The sequence below is a fragment of the Anopheles gambiae genome, chromosome 3 (genome assembly GCF_943734735.2).
Source record: "Anopheles gambiae chromosome 3, idAnoGambNW_F1_1, whole genome shotgun sequence".
NCBI classification, from domain to species: domain Eukaryota; kingdom Metazoa; phylum Arthropoda; class Insecta; order Diptera; family Culicidae; genus Anopheles; species Anopheles gambiae.
The window spans coordinates 10,215,591-10,237,695 of NC_064602.1; the positions used below are offsets into that span (position 1 = coordinate 10,215,591).

Here is a 22,105-nt window from a genome sequence, read left to right on the forward strand (position 1 = left end):
CTGTTTTCCATGTTCATTCTTATGTGTGTTGATTTCTGAAGTGAACGAAGAAATACTCAACACTTTGTTTCAAGATTCGATACCTGTCAGGGGTTGTTTGAGACAGTGCGTCTATCCATTTGACTATCCGAGAGCCATCTCGATGATGCCGTTGGAAGTTCGTTTTATTTTTTTAAATTCTTCAGCAGTACCTGTCCTTTATCTGAAACAACCTTCTCTCTCTCTCTCTCTCTCTCTCTCTCTCTCTCTCGCTCTCTCTCTCTTTCATCATAAAACGCAAATTAATCTTCCCTCCCATCTCATAATTATCTCGAAAAATCCAACAGCGAAAGAGTCCTCCTCCTCCTCGTTTTGCAGTAGAATGTAAATCTGAATTCATTTTGTAAAAAAATTGAATCCATTCCATTCAAATGTCACTTTTCCTGTCAGTGCACACTGCACCCATTACTCTTTAGTTCTTTTTCCACCATTTCAACTGTTTTCCTTGCGACATTTGACATTTTATTGACTACTGCTTCATCTGCCCTTTTCCTTCTCCCACACACTGCTAGCCGCAACGGAACGATCAAAAAAGGTCAATCCCTTTTACCGAACGAACGGTGTGCGGTAAGAAGTAAAACGTTCTCTCCATTATATTCCCTTAAATCCAATTAGCCCCAGGTTGAAGCTCTTCGCGGGCACACCAACCAAGAAAACAGGGGATAGCAGGAAATAGGTCGAGAATAATAATCTATGCCACAGACATACACACACATACACTTTCTGTCCTGAATGTCCTGTCGTAGCAATTCTGACAGGCCTACACAGGAAAAGGACAGGAAACAAGCGAGTGGAAAATCACAACCAGAGAGGGAGCCACACTGTTTATTGATGTGCAAAATGTACGCAATGTACATCTCATTAAATGTTGACATGCGATAACGCACTGCTGCTTTGCCCTTTGTCCTGCCGCTGCGTGGCAAGGGATAATACTGCAGTGAGGTACGTGTACACACCACACTACCAGGCACGAAGATGACACGCATCGTTCCGTTTTCACAAAGGGTTTGCACCCTTTGCACAGTGTGGGTTGTTCCTTGGAAGTAAACCCCCCAGTGGGTAGGCAAAATAATCGAACAAACGCATAATTTCTGGCCATTCGTTTCCTACTGTGCTGAGAAGAAACTGACACTGCACACTGTGTGTGTGTGTGTGTGTGTGCAATTTCACTGATGCGTCTGATCGGGAGGCTTGAACGGATGGATGCATGAACTGTTGACTCGGAAGTTCTGCTACCGCGCGCTACCTTCGCTCCCCAACTCTGTTGTTTATTTTGACTGTGCACTTGCAGAAGAATGCATTTCCCACTGCCTACTACTACCACCTTTTTGAAACGGAGAGCTTCGCACCGGATGGATGGAAGATGGGGCGGGAAGGGAAGGAATGTGTGACTTATAGGCCGTGTATGCCGCCGCAGCAGCACCATGAGGCCGGCCGCTTTGTGCGTATTGGAGGGTTGGGGTTGAGGGAGCACAACACACACACAAAAAAAGGGAGGAAACACACAAGCGATCGTTTAGTGTTTTGCCAGACCATCAAAGCTACCGTAAAATTGATACAAACGGTGTGTGCTATGTGCTGCAGATTGTGTGCGGCGGTGTAGCAGGCAGGGTTGATTGAAAATTCTCAATGGACCGACACGCACAGCACACCGTGTACAGGGGGGGGGGGGGGGGGAGAGTGTAGGGCCTACGTACACGCACGCATGGTTGCAACGAATGATGGTTGTTGATTTTTCGAAAAGGCAAGCATTTTGTTGGTTGATAAACATGGAGTCGAATGCATTTGCCCCTGTGGGCAGGAGTACGGATGGGACACACATGCTGGGAAGGTGGGACTCTTGGCGTGTTGTTAACTTATTGGAACGACGATGAAGAAGTCACAAGCTTGAGATTAGTTTGGTTCATCGCAAACTATATCAGTTTCTCTCCACATGTTTGTGGTTCTATATCAAGATGTATTGACTGTTGTCCAAAGTTGTTTGATCGCTCCCATGATTCATTGAGATTGTATTTACAGAGAAGATCATAATATTGTCTAAATACCGTAGGAAACCCTGTTAACTGCCTTTAAAAGAGTATTAGGACCTCTTTTAAAAAAGGGGTTTTAAAAGACAACAATCAAAGTTTCAATCACAATGCAAGTCTTCACAATGCAATCTTGCCAAAAAATTAAAACCATCAGCAAACATCATTTTAATTATTTTACAAAAAAGAACAAATTTTGAAGTTTAACATGATCTTTTTTCGTACAATTTACTGAACCGGATATTAACAACCGTTTGGTAGGATCTCCTTTTTGGCAATCAAAATTGATATCAGGAAATGAAACCAACCGCCAACCTTGAAGGCAATTGCATACACAAGCCTGTATTGTTAAACAAACACGCCGTGGATTCAATTTTATTTAAAAAAAATACATTGAAAATAAGAACATACCACAACGTTTCCTCCGGGAGCGTTTAATCAATTTTTCGCTTTGTTTTCGTTGGTCTATACTTCGGCAAAAGTAAACTATTGCATTTAATTTCAAACGGTTGGTGTATCTTCCACGCACGCACACAAAAAAATGCGTCTCAATACGCAGCACATGCGGAAAAAGAGCAACCTTACCGGAAACAATTGCACTAACTACATGCGTGTGTTTAGATTTTTGCATTTCAACCCTTGTGCTCTATGCTCTCTCCGCTTGCCTCACAGCCATTTCTCTACTGCTGCTGCTGTTTGATTTGGGGAAAGGAAAAAAAACCCTCAAACCTCCGCGTTTTATCCTTCTACTACTCTCTATTCAAAGGTTAGAGATTTGATTCAATTGCACGTGTGTATGCGCGAGTTTGCATCCGTGTTTCGTTTTTTTTGCGAGAGAGAGGATTAGATTTTCCGCCCAGTTTTCTCTTCTTCTTCTCCGCTTTTTTTTTTTGCTCTGTCAGTTACCAATTGTGTCTGATCCGGTTTTGCATAAATCTGCGCACCGGATCGGTCCGGTTTCGGTGCGTCCAGGGTGTGTCTGGTGGACCTGGTTCTCCTGTCGGGCGGGGAAGCAAACGTGTGTGTGTGCTGCTCCTGCACTGCCGTGCACTGCCTTTTCGGCGGAAGCGAGCATCGGCCCACGTTGGAATGCAAACGGTTGGATGCAGCAGCAGCAGCAGCAGCACCGCATGCATATCATCAAAGTGGTGGACAAAGGCAAAATGCAAAGACCTCCGGCACAAAAGAATCAGCCCGTCTGGGGAACGGAGAGAATGTGTGTGTGTATGTGTGTGTGCACACGTACGGTACTACACGGCAATACGCACATAGTGTGGCCGCACCGTCAGCATCATCATCATCATCATCATTGCCGTCTGCCGGGTTTCGGGTTTGGGTCAGCCAGAGTTGCTCGGTTCGCCCTGGCGTGGAACTGGTTTTTGTCATTATTCCTTCGGAGGAATGCACGATAAAACCACCACCTCGCCCGATGTCTACAGCCATACGAGACTGGCGCGAGCAACGGCAGCATCATCCCATTTCCAGATGATACAGGAATGAAGGAACGCAAACCAAGTGCATAAAACGCGAACAGAACGGGTCGTGCGGAATCCGTTTTGAGGACTGTTGTTTATAAGAACCACATTGCTTCGACCTTTATTACTGCATGTCAATCGCATGCATATTTACCATTCAGCAACTAAGCAACGTCAAAATGTTGATGAGCTTGTACAGTAAATCAGTGAAATAATTTTAACTACATTAACCTCCTTTTTTCGAGAGTTTATTTACGACCGCAAGGCTGAATCCATTTCCCGTATGCGCACTGCAATACCGTAAACCAATTTTCCCACACGCAACGCATCCAGCACACACAAACACTTGAGATAGTCGCAGAGAGAAAGAGAGAGAGAGAGAGAGAGAGAGAGAGAGAGAGAGAGAGAGAGAGAGAGAGAGAGAAGCCGTAAATAATACACTCTGACCAAGGGCGGAAATAACTCGTCCACTCTGTCCCGCTGTTAATGCTCCACCGAAACGTTGCATTTCGCGTGTGTGTGTGTGTCTGTTTCTACAACTGCACATGTGACTAGTAAGCTAGTCTTCTTCCTACACAAAACAACCCCCCCCCAGGCTACTTCTCCCTTATCTTCGCCACCCCTCCCGGAGCGTCACATAAATATACGGAACGTCCGACACGACAGTAAGGAGAGTGAGACACCGAAGCGCACGATTCGTTTTTCCCGGGGACGGTGGTAAACCGTTCTCAAACCACCGGGTTTTTTTCGCAGCAGACGCAACGATATGACGGGATGCAACCACCCACCCACCTACACACATACATGAGAGCATGGTTTTGTGTGGGCTAGAGTGGGCAAGAAAACCACCCCCCCCCCTCCACCTTCACCGCTTTTCCAGCGCTCAATGAAGCTGACGGGAAAAATTACCATAGGTCAGGAATTCGTAACCGTCCGCCAGCAGCGAGCGTTGGTTTTTCGGCTGGTAGAAGAAGGTGAGGTATTCCGCGTGCCCCCCCCCCTGTGCGGAGTGTGGTGTTGGTGTTGGGTGGAGGACGAGATTAACGATTCGTTTTCGACTTCTACCTCGGTGGCGGTTGTGTCTTGCGAGGAAGTTGCAAGTGCACCGCGCGCCCTTTTTCTACCCCTTCCGGAATGTACACTTGCGCACTGCTGCTGCTACTACTACTACTACTGCTGCTGGCAGAAGGTAGAACAAAGTCGTTTTGTGGTGGCATTGAGCAGTTGTTGTCTTGAGCTGGATGCTTCCCACCATGCAGTACAGTAAAGGAAAATGATTTCAATCCATTCATTTGCGGGTTCAAAAGAAGTGCGCAAGAAGTTAGTCGATTGTATCAATTTGGTTGCATCTGGTTTTTAATTTACTTTACCTCTACTTATTCTGTTGTTGAGAGTTTTGGTATTTACCTGAAATGAGAAAAAATAAAATCAATATTACTGACAACTACTGATGAAAATAAGAAACAACTTCTAAACGAGGCACACTTTCAAATTACGAAAAACCCATTCCACTCGACCGGCAATCGAATTGGAGTACATTTTGGGTCCCTTGCGCTTATAAAACTCTTCCCTTTTTCCATCGTGTGACTGTGACCGGCAATGGCACGATTAGTAATTACACAAACTCTGTCCCGATGCTCCACAGTCACCAGCAGCCGCTCCACCAAACGGGTGTTGGCCCCTCTTAGCCCTTTTTTTTATTTCCAATCACATCAAGTAGACTTCCGCAGTGAGGTGATTGCTTTTTGCATTTGCTGTACCACCACCGTTTGCCGTGTGCAACAGCCGAGCCCCGGCCGTTGTACGTCTTCTTGCGCCCTTTATTAATCTGATTCTGTCAATCAGCGTGCTAATTGCTGGAACGGGCGCCATATCGATCAAACGGTAATTGGGGAGAGGAGGTGTTGTACACAGGGCAATGTGAGGTTTGCCTCGCTGCAACGGTCAAACGGACAAACATGGTTTTATGTTCTTTGGAAAATGTAAAATCTTCTTCAGGGATAACGCTTTAGCAAGTTGATATGAATTATTCGAGTTGTTTTCAAAAAGAAAGATCGGATTTGACATGAGTTTGTATTTCTAACGTAATAATATATAAATTAATTCGTTTCAAAGAATCCACACCTTGAAGCATTAAGATTATTACTTGATATTAACGCCTCCAAACAATCCAAGCGACATAGATCTGTGCGTAAATGCTTGGGTAACACACAAAGCAGGATGGATACGTTGTTCCCGCTCAGAACGCGCTCGTGCAAACTCAACTAAAAAAGGTTTTTTCAATCAGCAACCAAGCTCCTGTTGGGAGAACAATAGAGCTTTTCATCAACTTTTACCCATAATGTTACCAACTTACCAAATTTCATGATTAAAATATAACTTTAATAAAGTTCATTTTTGCGCAGCAAAGCGTATGGAATGGCACACTGCAACCTGAAACTTTTGTTTCAACAACTCCCACTAGCTCCTGTGTTTTTAATTTACACGCTCGGTTAAACTAGAACTACACGATGTGTGGTGGTGGTGTGTTACACATTCCCCCCCCCCCCCCCCTTGGTGTGTTACATTTAACACATCTCAATGCCACACAAAAACACCTACTATTAGTGCACTCACCGTGCGTCCCGAAAGCCACACAGAGACAGCAGTGTAGAGTGTAAAAGTCAAAGTGCAATATTTCAAACGATGATGCAAAATTCTACACTTCCTGCCTATACCCACAGCACTCCACCGATCGACACAAGGCGACACAGAAGGACAACGGCGACTTCCAGCCATGGTAACCGCTTTTTTGCTTCTTCCTCTGCAAGGGAAGACATACACACACGCACACACGTCCATAGTGCTGCATGTGCTCGTCGTAGCACAAAGGTTACCCACTTTGGGTTCGGCGGCAGTCTTGTCCGCATCGTGACCGATTGGCCGCAGACCTCATTTTCAATCAACGCCTTCCGCAGGAAGCATATGGCAAGGAGCGAAGCGGTGGTGGTTACCACTTTTGCACGTTGTCTCTAATTGAATTTTCACCTGCTTCACTGCGGTTCATAATTTCTAAATTCTTGTCCTTTCCCACACCCTGAGGTTCTTACCCCTGTGCAAGCTGCTTTGGAGCGTGTGCTTTGTCAAATACGCCCCACCCGGAAGAAAACGGGGTTAAGTCGTGAATGTTAGAGCATGAAAGGGTGCGGACAGGCTGCTGGCAAGAAAGTTTGTGCCATTTGGCTACTACGCCAGCCACGACAAAGTTTGGTTGACTTATGCTGCACACCGTTGCGCACAGGACAAGACAAATGTCTTCCATCTTCGAGACGAGCGAACATTAACACTAGACAACTCCACCAAGCAACCTTTCTTCGCCATCAATAAATCTTCAATCGTTAGACAAGCTCCACACTAAACCCGACGAGGAGGGGGCTTATGGAGTACGTGCAGCGGTAGTTCTTAGTAGCAAAACCACATGGCCATGGATGTCTGGCAGGTAGTGGATGTCATCCATTGACGTATCGTAGTAGTAGACGACGACACTATGCTGAGTGGTGCTTTGCGTTGCATCCATCAAATATACACAAACACCACACATACATGCTATCATCACCCACTCACACACACACACGCGCGCGTGGACGAGTATGCACATGACAGGAACACACCGTTTCCTGGAACGGATCCTGATCCGGTGTGTCATAGACTGCGCTAAGCTCTAGGCCTGCAATCTCCCACACCACCACAGACCGACTGTGCAGCTGTGTGCAGCACATTCGGGTCAATATATTAAATTTGCATAGTGATGAGATAAAATTCCATTTTCCCTGATCAGACAGCAGCTCCGGAAAGGGGAAGAAGGAGCACGCCGATGAGAAAAACAGGACCACCTCCGACACTCGACGTGCTCGCCTGCAAAATTGGATCGCAATCGGATTCGTTCGGGACGGTTAAGCTCATGTTTTGGTCAGTTCATTGCACCCTCCCTCCGGCCAGGACACGCACGCACACACACTGCAGGAGGTTGTTTACCTCCTCCTAGTCCCACCATTCGGCAAAAGTTTATCGGAAAAACACTATCAAATTCGTATTTCGGGTTAAACAGGATTGCCCAGACCGTTTGCCCCGATAGCAGCGGCAGCATCAGCCACATCACCACCAGCAATTGATATGTCTTTTTCATGGAAGGGAAGTGATTTGCTTGTTCGCTTTTTTTTTCGTACCGCTTGGTTCGATAAGCATAAGTGGGATAATTTGGTTTTGAAGTGGGCGCCCCATAATTAAAACCAATGGCATTAAACAGATTCAATAGAGTATATGCGCTGCGGGGCACAAATGCACAACACCACGCTAGCTCCAGTGGATGATGAAGCTAAAAATATTGACGATGACGCTAGAGGCAGAAGGGTTATAAATTTGTCCACGGTGATTCATTTCCCTTCGCTAGCTAGAGCACTGTCGATGCACTTCCCACACCCAGTGAGCAATTGCGGGGTCAAAAATAGATGCCTGTAATAAAGTGAATAGGAAATTCTTGCTAGATGATCGAGTTTTTGACTCAACGATTGATGGTAAATGCTCTAGTAAACAACCATTAGTACAGTTAATGTAACGATCCAATCGAATTTGAATGATTTAACCTATGGTACCGGTTAAACCTTGATTTGAACAGTTAATAATGACAATCATAATGAGTATAATGTCAACATCGAAAGTGAATAATTGATTATTAAAAACAATAATATAAATAATCAAAGTTGGAAGAATTACTTGCAATTTCCAATAACAACTAATGCATAGCTTTTCCAGACATTCAAATAAAACCGTGCAGTATTTGCCACAATCAACCACTAACCCCTTAATCCATAGCTCCTATCCCGCCCTGATTTCGCATGTTCGGTTTCAAGTTTCAACCGCAATGTACGACTGCCTAGTTGCGTTTAGAAATTTTGCACTTTGATGTTTGAAGTGTCCTATTCGAAAGCACCGTCGTCCGCGCATCGTGCCACGCCACTCGAACCCTCCACCAACTCTGCTAGGACCTATTGCATTCTCGTACGCACAAAATGCGTCCCACCAACCTTCTCGGATACCTCCAACTGCAGTTTTACGCACTCGTCATCCAAAAAAGGTTGACAGGAGCTGTGCCGGGGAGTACACCGAGTTGGTTGGTTGGTTGTTCGATTGATCGCCTGCAGTGTGACCGGTTTTGTATGTTGTAGCGCACGTCGCAGTTTGTGTCACCTTTTGCATAGGTGAATATGTTGTTTTGTTCGTACCCGTTTATCGTCCTTTCACCTTTCCAGGGTGGCCACATATCGAGCACAACGCATGGCAGCGTGCAATTGCGCATACATACGGGGTGTGTACGCAATGGGGTGTTCGCGTTCCGTTTGACGATATGGCCACCATCAACAGGGAGGGAATTTCTAGCATGAATACCGCCCTGGCCAACATTTAGCAGTGGTAAAAGTGGTTCAATTCTTCGCCACACTACTGAGAAAACTCAATAAAGCCACCTTTGTGTGTGAGTTTGCCGAAGAAGAAGTATATTGCCCCCTGGTTTGAGGAATCCTCCTCTATCTGGAACACACGCAATACACATACAACACCACAACAATAACACACAAAAAAAACAACAGACCTACACACTGATAGTCTCGTGTACCTATTTTGCATATTCACTTACACTCGAGGGCAAAACAAAGCGCACAAACTATAATTAATGTTCCGGCAGCCCTTCTCTGTGTCTCCCTCGATCTCACTGTGCAACGATTATTTAACAGCGCATATCGTCTCCCCTGCGTATGCTGCTTACACTACTAACCGTGTCTATTTCTTACACACTGGAGAAATGCAACGGTTTCCCCCCAACAATGTGTCCACATTACAGGATCTCACACATTAACCAATTTATTGAGAGCATACGTTTGGTCATCAGTTATCCCTCTCTACGTACGGCTGGGTGATGTGTCTTCACACTTCCACCGCGAATGTGGAAACGCCTCTCTGGAGGGAATGAGATGTTTCTTGTGTCGCGATCACTTCACCCATTGTGTGGAGTTGTAATTGAATTTGCGCGTAGTGTAAGTAATCGCTTGTAACGCTTTAATTTGCATACTATGGACAAGGGGACGCATCATTAACTTTACCAGCAATAAAATACGCGTAACACACTTTCTTGCGGGACGGCAAATTAGCAAACAAGATGGCAAAAACATGACGTCCGGGGGTGAAACATATAAAACATTTGGAGAACATCTTACTTTCGTTTGTTGTGACATGAACCACGAGCGAGCTAAGTAAGAGTCGTTAACATTCACACTAGGCCGTCGTCGGATAGTGCCCCCCCCCCCTTATTCTATGGACACTGGCAAATTAACTGTGAAGGACAACGAGTTCTCTCGCGTTCCGGCGCAATGAGAATTGATTGATACGACTTGCAAACGTGTAGCATTGCATAGTAAAATCCCAATCCAAGCAAACGCAGGGAAGCGAAAGACACACTCTAGTTGTCAACACTAGTTGTCAACTCTAATTCATCTGTCAAACTGTGAGTGTTTTTGTTGCCGTAAAAGGTAACAAAATGAGATTAGTATTAGACCAAATGTCAGTTGTCTGAGATCTTTAAACTCAGAAACAAAACAAGTCTCAAAATGTTGGGATTTGCAATTAGAAACTCACAAAAGAATTTCTACGCTCCAAGCATCATAGTATCTGATTCCCACAAATCCTTCCATTTTATGTACTGTGTGACCTAGTTCCGGGAGAAGAACCCACCAGGAAGTTAGGAAAATCCATACACCGTACACTGGAGCTGTTTATAGTTCTCGCGTGAGGTCATGCTAGATACCACCACTATCGATTAATGCTTTGTGTTTGTACGAACCCAACTTTTGAAGCGAATCTGCCAACCGGATGATCCCACCAGATGGGGCTGCTCGACAAAGGCGTTCCGTTTTGCTTCCCCAAACGCCAACAAACAGAAGAAAAAAAAACCTCCAACCGATCTGGCAACACTGCTTGCTCCACATAGCTCCCTACCGCTTGGGTCCGCTTGCTTTGTGAAAGGTTTTGAGAGGGAAGTATACCACCCAAAACAGAGAAAAAAACAAAAGCACACGACACACCAGCGACGTTCAGTGCGCATGCGCACGGATCGCGCGAAACATGGTGGATGGGTGGTCTGTTTGGAACCGTTTCCTAGGGAGCCACACGGCAAAACGGACTCCCACCGAAAGGCGTTAGTTTCGTAGATAGTGCTCCTCAGTCCTGCCCAGCCCAGCGCTTTCTCGCTTTGTCCAATCCACAAATGAAATCATTTCGGGAAAAGAGCGCTCCCCAACAAACGCACCACGACGTACACCAGAGGCATCGATCAAGTTTGTGGAACAAAGTTTTCAGAGTTAAACTAAAAGATAGAGGGAGAGGGAGAGCGAGCAAAACACCGCCATCATCATCCCGTCCCTTTGGCTTCCGGATCGTGGTGCCTCTTTGGGTGGCGTTTGGAAGTCCTTCCTTCCTTTGTCTGTTTCTATGTTCCGTGCCAAGCGAACCGCCCCGCATTCTGTCTTTGGGCCGCGGCGCCTTGTCGTAAGACCTTGTCGTCCGAAGGCCAACGTCAGCGGGTACTGAGAGAAAGCAAGTCATAGGAGGGTGGTGGTGTCGGCGGAGGCTAATCAGGTTCACGGTTTGGCGCCAACCCCGCCAACCAGGCGACAGTCTCGAATGCATGCACTCCTTCTCTACTGCCTTCCTTCGGAGGGTAGGGCACCATGCACTACTGGAAAATAATATAAAATTGCTCACCGCCCTTCACTCTCCATCCAGTGCTGCCAATTGCTTCAGAATGGATTGGAAGTTGATTGTGGAGCAATTCGAAGTTTAGAAAGCGCCTCGCTTAAGTTGGCCAACGGCCACGAAATAGCGTACAGCACAGCAATAAAGTTGGGAAGGAAGGACATTGGTTAGACGTACACAGAGTAACCGTCCAGCGAAGATAGGACCACGTGTCGGCTTATCGGGGAGTGTACGAAGCGCACTGAGCTAGATTACGCGTTTTAGCTAGCCGGGGCAAATTGCTAAGATACGCGAGACGCACTTACTCACCGTGCAACACACTTTGAAACACTATTTTCAACAACAGAGCAATAAAGTCCAAACCAAGCAAACACCCATCCACACTACATCAATTCCTTTGTCCTGAGTCATCAGTCCCGAACGTTTCTAAAATTAGGTCCTAACATTGGGTTGGCCCCTTGCTACACAGCAGTGTTGTGCTGCAATAATATGTGCTGCATTCGAATATTGCTGACACTAGAGCGAAGGCAACTGCACTAGAACTAGTGCACCCGCGTGTGTGTGTGTGTGTGTGTGTGTGTGTGTGTGTGTTCGATAATATGCGTTGCCTATGGTTCTATTTATACGAGTCTCTCACGCGGTTGACGGGTTTTCGCTAGTCTCAGCAGCAAAGACGCGGTTCGCGAGCAACAAACCCATTTTGACAGGCAGCGTCTTTAAATGTTTCGCTAATAATTGTATTACAGCCAACTATCTTTTCAACCTCCGGTCGAACAACGATCGAGAAGATCGAGGAAAGGTTTTGGAGAAGGGAGGAAAAGGAGAGGTGGATGTTGCTGATGACATCAACTTCAGCAAACGCAACGCGCATCGTGTGTATGCACCAGAGCTCGCAACAGCCGCGTACACAGCAATTGCATTTAGATGGAGTAGTAGTGATAGTGCCGATTGCTGGCAGAAGATATGACTTACCCACGAGTTTGTTTGTGTTAGTGGGGAGAGGAAATGGATGGCCTCCATCAGCAAACCCCGCAAAACCTCTTCCACCACACACATGCATCGTGTCGTCGCTATTATTTGCATTACGAACTATTAGTAGACGGTTGCATCATTCATCTTCCTCGCCGCCGTTAGAGCTGAAGGTGTGCGTTTGTCTATGAGTGTGTGTTGCACGGGAACCCTCTCTAGGGTACAATCATTTTCTGCACTCTAGCACTTCCACAATGGATGACGTGGAACTGGAGCTAACTATGGGTGACTATCGAGATGTGTTGGAAGATCTTTTGATGGTCTTGATGTTTAGGACCTAAACAAAAACAACCAGAAAAAGATTTTCTCCAGTGATATCTTCATGAAAGATGTGTAGGATTGGCGACTTGTCAAGACTTCTTCACTGCAAGTATTAATCCATCTGATCGTACATCAATAACTTCCGTATAATCGATCGATGTCTTTTCCCACCCCTTTGTGATAATACAACTTCAACATGGTCTTCCGACTACCATTTCAAAATTGCTGCATTCATCAATGATGGACCTCAGCCATTACCAATCCCACCCGGACTCCCAATGGTTGACGGTCGAGTACAGTACATCCATCAATCATCCAGCAGGTCTCTAGCTCTTTCTAGCCCAAAAACACACACACATACACGAATGCGTCATCCGTCCACTAGGTTTCGTCGCTTAACTTCCGCCATATTGATCTATTCTTCCATGACCTCCTCTCTACTTCCCCCAAAAACCAGAACGCGATGACATACTTGCGGTGGCAGGGAGAGCGAGAGCGAACCAAAACCAGGCGCTTGATTTCGGCTAGAATAAACACAACATCAACAACATGCCCCCTTTCCTGCCTACTCTCTTCTGTGCCGCTCGCACGCACGCACACGGTTCCCGCGAAGAAACCACGCCTACCACGTTCCAAAACTCGCGAACTTGCCCTTTTTCTATTCGGCCCCCTTTTTGCTGCTTCTTTCGTTTCGTGTCGTTTGCTTTGTTTTGTTTGTCGGACCGCAACGCGCCACAACGGGCGCGTTTCTTCCGACCTTCGAGAAAAGACGGGGAATCGCTTCTCTAGGAAAAGACGAGCGTCTTCCGCTGTGTGTGCTGCGGGGTCCTTTGTTCTCGGGGGCTTCTTCCTTGGCGAATGATCATAAAAACAGGCACCCAGTCGGACGGTTGCCATCGAAAAAACAGTGCAAGAAAGAAGATGAGATTTCTTACTGCCAGTCGTCAGTTGGGAATGGTTAAACCTCTTCAGGGTAGGTTTGAAAGCATTGGGATTATAAAGCGACTGGTTTTGGAGAACTGAGATGGTCGTGTTATTTCTGTCAGAAACACAAAATGCGGCGTTAGTTGTGGGGCTTCACTTGTCAAAAGTTCTATGATTATAATATTATAAATAGTGTTAAAGCAGATGCTCAAACTGATGTACTTCTCTGGAAGAAAATGGGCACACGATGGTGGAAAGTTCGATGAACATTCTTCTTCTCGTTTGGCCTCAATAATCCCATAAGGACCTGGGGGTGGGGGGGGGGGGGGCTCTGTCAAACTTACTAGAAAGGGAACTAGCTCTAGAACAACGAAAAGCGTTGAGAGTCGGTCTCGTCCGGATGGTAATCGAACTAAGCCCTCCCTTGCAGAAGCCAGCAATCGTATGAATAGACCATCGGGCCAGCCGTAGCTTGATCGAATATGGTCTAATATAAACAAACAAAGGAAGGAAATGTACGGCACACAATAGCTAAATGAAATGGTTTTAAGAGCTTTTAAAAAGACAAGATGAAAATATAAATACCCCACCCCCCCTCCCCCAAATCAGTGACCTAAAATGCAACGTTAAATGCAGCCTCAAGAACAATGTAATCCATGATCGGTTTTCCCGTCTAATGTTCCCATTATTTCCAGTAAACGTTTGCTCTGCGAAAGTCTTCACCCCCGGGGGGAAGAATGTTCCATGATTTCTACAATACGAAAATTGAAACTAAAACCCTCGAGTAGGCGGCCAACCATTGGATGCTGTCGGATTGCTGTGCAACAAGACAAGTAATTGTAGCCGTAGGCTAAACGTCATTTATCTCGCTCTCTTTGCACAAGCGGCTCGCCCGAAACGCTTAATGCATCCGGACGATACACCGATGAACGTTGGTTGGCTGGTTGGGGGCAATCGAGGACAGAGTGGTAGAGTGGGTTTGGTGCATCTGCTAAAATAATGAAATGAAGCTCGCTCCAATGGAAGAAGCGAACATGACTGACTGGCCCGGAGGATACGTCTAATTCTGGTTCGAAATCTAGGCAACACGCTCGCGCTCACACAGCACACTGTATGTAAACCTTCACAATAGCCTAGAAATAGATTAGTGTGACAGACGGAGAATGGTTGCGGTTGCTGTCCGTCTCGTTGTAATGGACCGACTGGGTGGCTTGTACAAGCGCACATTAGTTTGTTCAGCTGTAAATTACAGAGCCTACAAACAGCGACTCCCCACACAACTCCATCGATCGGCTTTCCCCCTTTCTCCCTCTCCTCATCACGCGTGGCCATATTGGTTGACAGTTTAATGAAGTAGCACCGGAGAGAGCCCCCTTCGCAACGGCAACCTTCCATGAAGAAGATCTTGTTCCACCGATTGATATCCGGTTGATTCGATTAGAAAGGAGAGTCGCTTTGGTGTGCAACCCAAGGTAACTATACTCTCACATGTGCAAAACAGTACTAGTCAAACCGGTCGCTGTCGTCGATGGAGCCTTCGCAAGAGGAAAAAGGCTCTCCCCACCCCAGAGCCCTTGAGATGTACCTTAGCGAACCCACAAGAAACCTTAACTATATGCTCCCGTTTAGTGCCACTAAAACGTGTACTTATTTTTCGCAGTAGATTAAACCGCTGCTCGATCGATCGGTTGCGTTGCGAAAGATAGTAATTTGAATCCTTGGCTCAACGTGTTACCTTACGCACAGTCACTTAGAGAGAGACGCGCTGAGTGAAGGGAAGCGACTCTGCTAGACGGCGAACCTTGTCAATGACGATCAAATCAAAGGGCACACTAATCGATCGTCAATGCCGGTTAATGTGGTGTGGAAGCGCTTGTCTGTGAGTGTGTGTGTGTGTGTGTGGGTTTGCAATGGAGCAATCATGCCATACTGAGGCAACTTTTTGCATAAACAAGGCCAATTGATAACGTTTATTAGAGCATTATTAGCTGGAATTATGTGTCCGCGCGTGGCCGCAAGGATTGCAGGACGCCATATGAGGAGTTGTTTGGCTTTCGCGTTTGCAGCAAATGGCGTTCAAGTTGGGCTGATTTAATTAATTACTGGCCCGGCCAGCATAAATACCCGCAGCAGAGCGCTTGCGATTAATATTATGCTGGTTCGAGGCGGGCGCAAATGTCTTAATAAATTATCAAAACTAATATGCAAAATAGCAAATGGTAGCAATTGTGGTACGGCAAACGGTTAGCTGCTTATTGCTGTTAATTTGGTCTGCTAGAAAGAACAAAAAAGAAGACGGAACGGTGGCATTTCCTAACAGAGCAATGTTTGCACACATAACATCGCCCTCTTTTCTTCGCCCGCCGAAACTCGATACCGTTTGGAAGCGACTTTTAATTGCCGCACTTCACCGTACGTCTGCCTCCAACTCCAAAGCATTATCTAGCAACGCGCGAATCAGCGAATTTTCCGTCATTCGATGCTCCGTTTTTCCCGTTAGCTGGCCCGGTTATTGGTGGCGACTTGTGGTGGGTGTTGTGGGCCCGTGGGCACAACAAAAAATACCGTTTCGCTTCCTACCTGAATGATGTACGGCGCTGTTCAGAATTTATTGCGCAAAAGAAAAGAGCGCAAAGAAACATAAGCGCAAAGGGAATGGAGCACACTTGTTTTGTTGCTATTTAGCGAAATAGTTTGTAAAAAAAGAAAGAACAAACTGGTTGCGATTGTTGCAATCAACACTCCCCCAGCAAAGCGCAAAGGTTGCAGTTGTTGCGGATGGTGCTGGTGAGAACCGAATGAGGTAAAACGGTAAGAGGAAAAAAATAACAATTTCCTACTTTTGTTGTTGATTTGTTGATTTAAAGCTCTTTCCGGCACAAACCAAGACCCCGCTCTTCGATTACTAATGTGTTGAAAAACAGTTTATTTTAGCTTTTAGCTTTTCCTAGCCACAACAATCCAAACTGGCACAACTGCGTACACCTAACTGACCGAACTTTACGTACAGGATTTTTCAGAAGTTCTCATAGCTGTGGGACACTTTATAAACACTTTCTTACGTGAAATGAGCTTAATGTAATGGGAATTGGACTCACTAGCACTCTTGTTGGACACAACCAATAGGAATTTCCGAGCAGCTTGTCCAAAAAGGGTGCCTTAGAGTTCAATTTCCAACGTATGAAGTTCACTTCCAATGGGAAAGAGTCTAGGAAGTGTCCCACAACTATGAGAACCCCTAGAAACCCCTGTAAGAAGCACAATTTTTCTTCATTTCAAATGTGTTTTCTGTCCAATTACAAAACGTTCCAGTCAAAAGTTTTAACTCAGCTTTGCAAATCTGAGTCGATTCAACTGAAAACAATCTTGAGAAAGTTCCAGTGAAAACTAAAAAAAAAACTAGCTTAATCCTGCCGGTGGAAATCGTTTGCGGAAACTTGTTAAATGGAAAACGGATTAGTCGCTCGCTTCCGGCGCAACGGCGTAAAGTGCCACCGGAAGGGGTGGAAAAGTTATTCCCGGCTTAACGGAAGCTTTAGCAAGAGCAGTGTAAGCAATGGGTTATTAAGAAAGTTTGCTAACCCGTTTGCCAGCTTTGTTGCAAGTCAGATTAAAAGTGTTATTTTATATCCCACAATTACAATGTAGTTTTCATTAACAAACTTAACCCAATCAATGCAACTAAAAATGGCGTCTAGAAAGGCAGGCAAAAAAAAAACAATCAATCCACCCGAAACGGAAGAAGCGAAAAACGGAAACTGCAAAAGCATGCAATCTGCGAGTGAATCTGCTCGATCGGAAGGTTGAGGGAAAAAAAGTGAAATGGCGGATAGTAAATCAAAAGCCGCCTAAAACATGCGCAGCCCCCCACCCCCACCCCGTTCGTCTTGTGAGAGAAAGGAGCAAAGAGAAAGATGCAGATAACGGACGCGCGCGCTTGTGGCTGTTTGGTGGAGATCTGCCCGAGAAGTGGTGGAAAGCAAAACATGAAAACTAACGCGTAGAGGGGGGGGGGGATACGGAAAGAAAGAAACGAAGGAAAGAAAAGAGGATAAATTTGAAGAAAGTGTTTCGTTGGGGGAGGGAGCGCTAGTAGGAATGGAGGAACGTACAACAGTGTGCAAGTAAAAGGAGAGAAAAGGAACACACAAATCCCGTGGTTGGCAGCCAAACGGAGAAAGCTCTGCTTTTTTTTCGGGATGGGACATTCGCCATTTGTCTGTGTTCAAATCCCGTTATACAATGCAGAGAGAAAGAAAGAGAGCGAGAGGGACGATGGTGGGAAAAATGGCTTCCTATCTCGTGCGGACAGGAAAGATCACAACGGCGTGCAGGAGAAAGGTGAAATCAATCGAAGATGGAAAGGGGGTTCAATCAAACAAATGATGGTATAATTAGAGGTACGGCATAAAACCAGTAATAATGGCGGCTTACCTTTGTCTCTACTCCTTCCGACGGCATACGCGTCGAGCTTAATTTGCCAAAGCCAAAACACGGTGGGAGTTTGGCACCATCTTTCTTTGCCATTTTGATGAACAGTTTTTCACACACACACACGCACACACACACATCAAACGATTAGTTTTTTTTAAATGCACATAATTGGTGAATGTTTGCAAAGCTTATGTTTTTAAATATTTTTTATAAAATAATGGAGCAAACTTAAACAAACTTCAGCAAAACCCACTCAAAACGAACCAAACAAAAAAAAAACGCTTGCCGATATTTGTGTCGCTTGGTCGCATTTTTGGCACGGCCTGTTTTGTGGAGCAGCAACTGTCACTAAGGAAACTAACCGTTTTAGAAGGAATGGGGAAAAAAATACTCGGCGAAATTCGATATTTTTAATGCTCCTTATGCTACTCCAAACACCGAACACCAAGGAAGCCGAAAAAAAAACAAAAAACAAAAAATGAAAATAAAATACATTCCCTTGTATGTCTCACTTGCGATTTGCACACAAACACACTCACACACACATACACACACAGACAGCAGCACTTGGAGCAGGAAGAGAACATAAAAAAAACATGACGACGGCCCGACGGCAAGGGACGATACTGGCGCGTTCCAGAAATTCCCGGTAATTCCTTCCGAACAGGACACCGAACATTGGACATTGGAAAATGGGGGGGTGGTGGGAGGAGAAGGAGGACATCCATAGAGACAGAGGGAGGGGAAGATTGTAATTTGCCATGTGTGTTGGAACTATTTAACAAAACGCTTTAATTTAAGAAAAAAGAACCAAACCGTCCAAGAGCTATTTTCGGGGCAAGTAGAAACAAAAACGGCACAACGGCTAAAATTGGCCGAAAACCATGGCTGGAATCTAACGTACCGAGAGAGAGAGAGACACACACACTACACACAATCAAAGAAAAACAGGGGAACCAGAAGTGTTTGCTTGCTTAAATTCCACTAAATTTAGCAACCAGCAGCAACCATCCAGAAAGGGGTAAAAGGCTCATTTGCTGTGCCCAAGCAGCCAAGGCAGCAGATTCTTGCAGTGGATGTGATTGAGTGTAATCTGTCACTCGTCACCTCGAAAAGCGATCACACGCAGTAGTAGTAGGCCCTGCTTCTTCCCCCTGGCGCGCTTTGACAGCTCTTACTGGGGCTTTGATGACAGTTTGACAGTACCAGAACGATCCTCCGGGGGGATGGAATCCGTACGCGCGAAAGGGGGAGAGAATTGAAGTGAAAAATAGCTCGCGAATGGGATTGTCAAAGGTCCCCCGGGCGCGGCAAAAAAAGAAGATCCTTCGTGTCTTCTTTCGAGGTAAGGCTATACACATCACACACACAAACCGCAAAAAAAAACACAACTCTAACGCACCAAGAGTTACACGGGTTTTTTTAGAGCAAACCAGAGCAAGAATTCCCTCCCGGAGCACTAATGAGAACACACAGACACGCACGCACAACACCGGAGAAGGAATGTCAATGGATGGAATTGTCGGAAAGGGACGGGCGCGCGATTCCCTTTGAGTCGTGTCACGAAAAGGGGGGGGGGGATGTGTCCTCCCGCGGGTGTGTTCTTCCTACACCATCCACCAAAAATGGCAATGTGCAGAATGCAACGCAACGAAAACAAATGCAAAAACCCCCTCGGCTCGGTGTGAAGATGTGATGTGGTCCAACGGTAGTGCGAGCAAGAGGGATGGGAAGGTTAAAGGGTACAAAAAGAAAAACACAGTGAACCACGATAGAACTAACAAAAAAAAAAAGGAACGGTCGTGAACGCGCGCGCCGCTAACGCGCTGGGCTCAGATTCGCGCCGACGATGACGTTTTCTTCTCTCGCTGTGACCCGCACACGCACGCACGCACGACGACGACCGCGACGACGACCACGGGACGCGCGACTACGGCGAACGAACTACGGCTTTTGGCGATGACACACGACCACGACGACGACGACGATGACGACGAGCGCCCGCAAAAGACGACGAGCGCAGCGCCTGCTGTGTGTATTGCCCGTGCGATGGTGCGGTTGCGACTTTTACCCCGGGAAACGCAAACTGCACCGCAGCAAGCGACGGCGAGTCGCACCCGCGAACCTGCATGCTCGTCTGTGTGTGTGTGTGTTGGTTGGTGTGTCCGTTCCCTGTTTTTTTGAATAGTTTGTTTGAGGGGCCCCCGCTTGTTGTCCATCGTTCGGTCGGTCGGTCGGTCCGTCGTTTTGTCCCCCTTTTTTGCACAGCGGTTTGTGTCTGGCCTGGTCAAACGCACTCAAACACACACACACACACACACACACACACACACACACACACACATTCCCTGGCGGGATGCCTCCTTCTCATCGGTTCCCCTACCCATTGCCAATCCGGGCACGATCGATTGCTGATTCTTATTGCACCAATACTACCACACACATACACATATCGCAACGAAAAGTGCACCAAAACAGGGGCTGGAGTGTGCATGTTTTGTGTGGGAACAAGGCAATGAACGGGGGGTCTTCTCCCCCCCCCCCCCCCACTCCCTTTATTTGCCCTTTTTTGCATCGGCTTGGCCAACCGTTTTTACGGGACGTTTTTTATGGTGCATGTGTGTGTGCGTTTTGCGTTTGAAATGCACTTTTTTGCATCGCGCGCACTTGCGCTGAGCTTCCTATCTCTTTTTAACCCGTTTTTGTGTGTGCTTGTGTGTGTGTGTGTGACTGTTCGGACACGATGTGCTGCACAAACTCGCGCATTCGTTGGTGTGCACACCGATGCAATTGCAAGTTGCATTGTGTTGTGCGCTTCGTGCTGTCCCTTTGTTGGCGATCTCACTCTTTCCTTCCTTTCAATCATTCTTTCTCATCTCTCTTTCCCATCTCTTTCGGGCGAATGGGAAGCAGAATATGAACCCCCCCTAACCCCCCCACCCCCCCACCCCTTCCCGATCACAGGAGGAATGAAGAAGGGAGGAGACCGTGCATCCGATTTCCGGATGACATGCGCTGCAGCTCGTCGCCCAGCGGTCCCAGCGCGCGCTCGAGAGTGTATTGGTGCCGTTGCAGTTGCACTATTGCTCTCTCGCTCTCTCTCTTTCCTCTTTGTGCAACCCGTTGCACAAGTCCAGGCTACCCCTTTCGCTTGCTTCAACCCTCCCCCCTTTAATGGTCCCGTTTGTGGAATTGGAGCGGAGGGAGGGAAAGGGAATTTGTGTGCAACGCGCCGCACATCAAGGCTGGTCAAGATCTCGTACGTTTTGTACGCGTCACAAGCCATGGCCACTCCTCCCCCTTCCTTGTCGACACTCCCTTTTGCAACCCCCCGTTGATGCGTGCGACTGTGTGTGTGTGTGTGTTTGCGGTCGTTAGAATGCAAATTTTCCCATTTCTGTGGCACCATCGTCGGCGACGGTCTTATCAAGTTCCCGTTTGTGTGCTCAGACACACACACACATACACACACACAAAGATCGGTTGCAATGGAGGTAGAAGTTGTGCCGGGCTGTTTGCTCGATTGTGCAGTCTTTCTTCCGTGTGTGTGTGCGTGTGTTTGTTCGATGCAGTTCGGGTTATCTCGCTGTCCCCGTCGCTCTCTCTCTCTCTCTCTCTCTCTCTGTGGTGTCGGTTTTAAGGGGTTGCGATGGAGGGCATGGGTCTTTGGGGTTGCTTGGACGGGTGCAAAACTGCACTCACTCTCACACAGACACACACACACACACACACACACACACACAAACATGCAACACACCTTCGGGTTTGAAAAGAGAAGCTAACGGGTTTCTATCTCTTTCGTGCCCGATGCACCACTGCGGGCGTAGCTTTTTGCATGTTGACTCTTCCGGAATGCTCCTCCACCGCTTTGCACCCACACACACACACACAGGATTGCAGCGAACTCTCGAATGGTTCGGAAATGCTTTTTTTTCTTTGATCGGAATAACAAACGCAACAAAACGGAGGAAGATTGTTGGATTAATGCATTAATTCGTTAATTGTACTCATATTTTATTATCCTTCGCTCGGCGACTATTTTCAATAATTTATCCTTTTTTGCAAGCTATTGTCGCCTTAATTCCTATGGCTTTGTGTTCATAGGCTCAAGCACAATTTTAATCTAATTTTCCG

At 46.5% G+C, this 22,105-nt stretch overlaps 1 long non-coding RNA gene across 1 annotated transcript; it reads right to left on the minus strand.

The window, feature by feature from the left end:
• Positions 1–458: 458 nt before the first annotated feature.
• On the minus strand, positions 459–20,315 carry LOC133393376 (uncharacterized). Its single transcript, XR_009766134.1, has 2 exons — positions 17,972–20,315; positions 459–4,948 (listed from the first exon to the last, which is right to left on the minus strand). It is a non-coding gene; the product is annotated as an uncharacterized LOC133393376 (long non-coding RNA).
• Between the last annotated feature and the right edge of the window lie 1,790 nt (positions 20,316–22,105).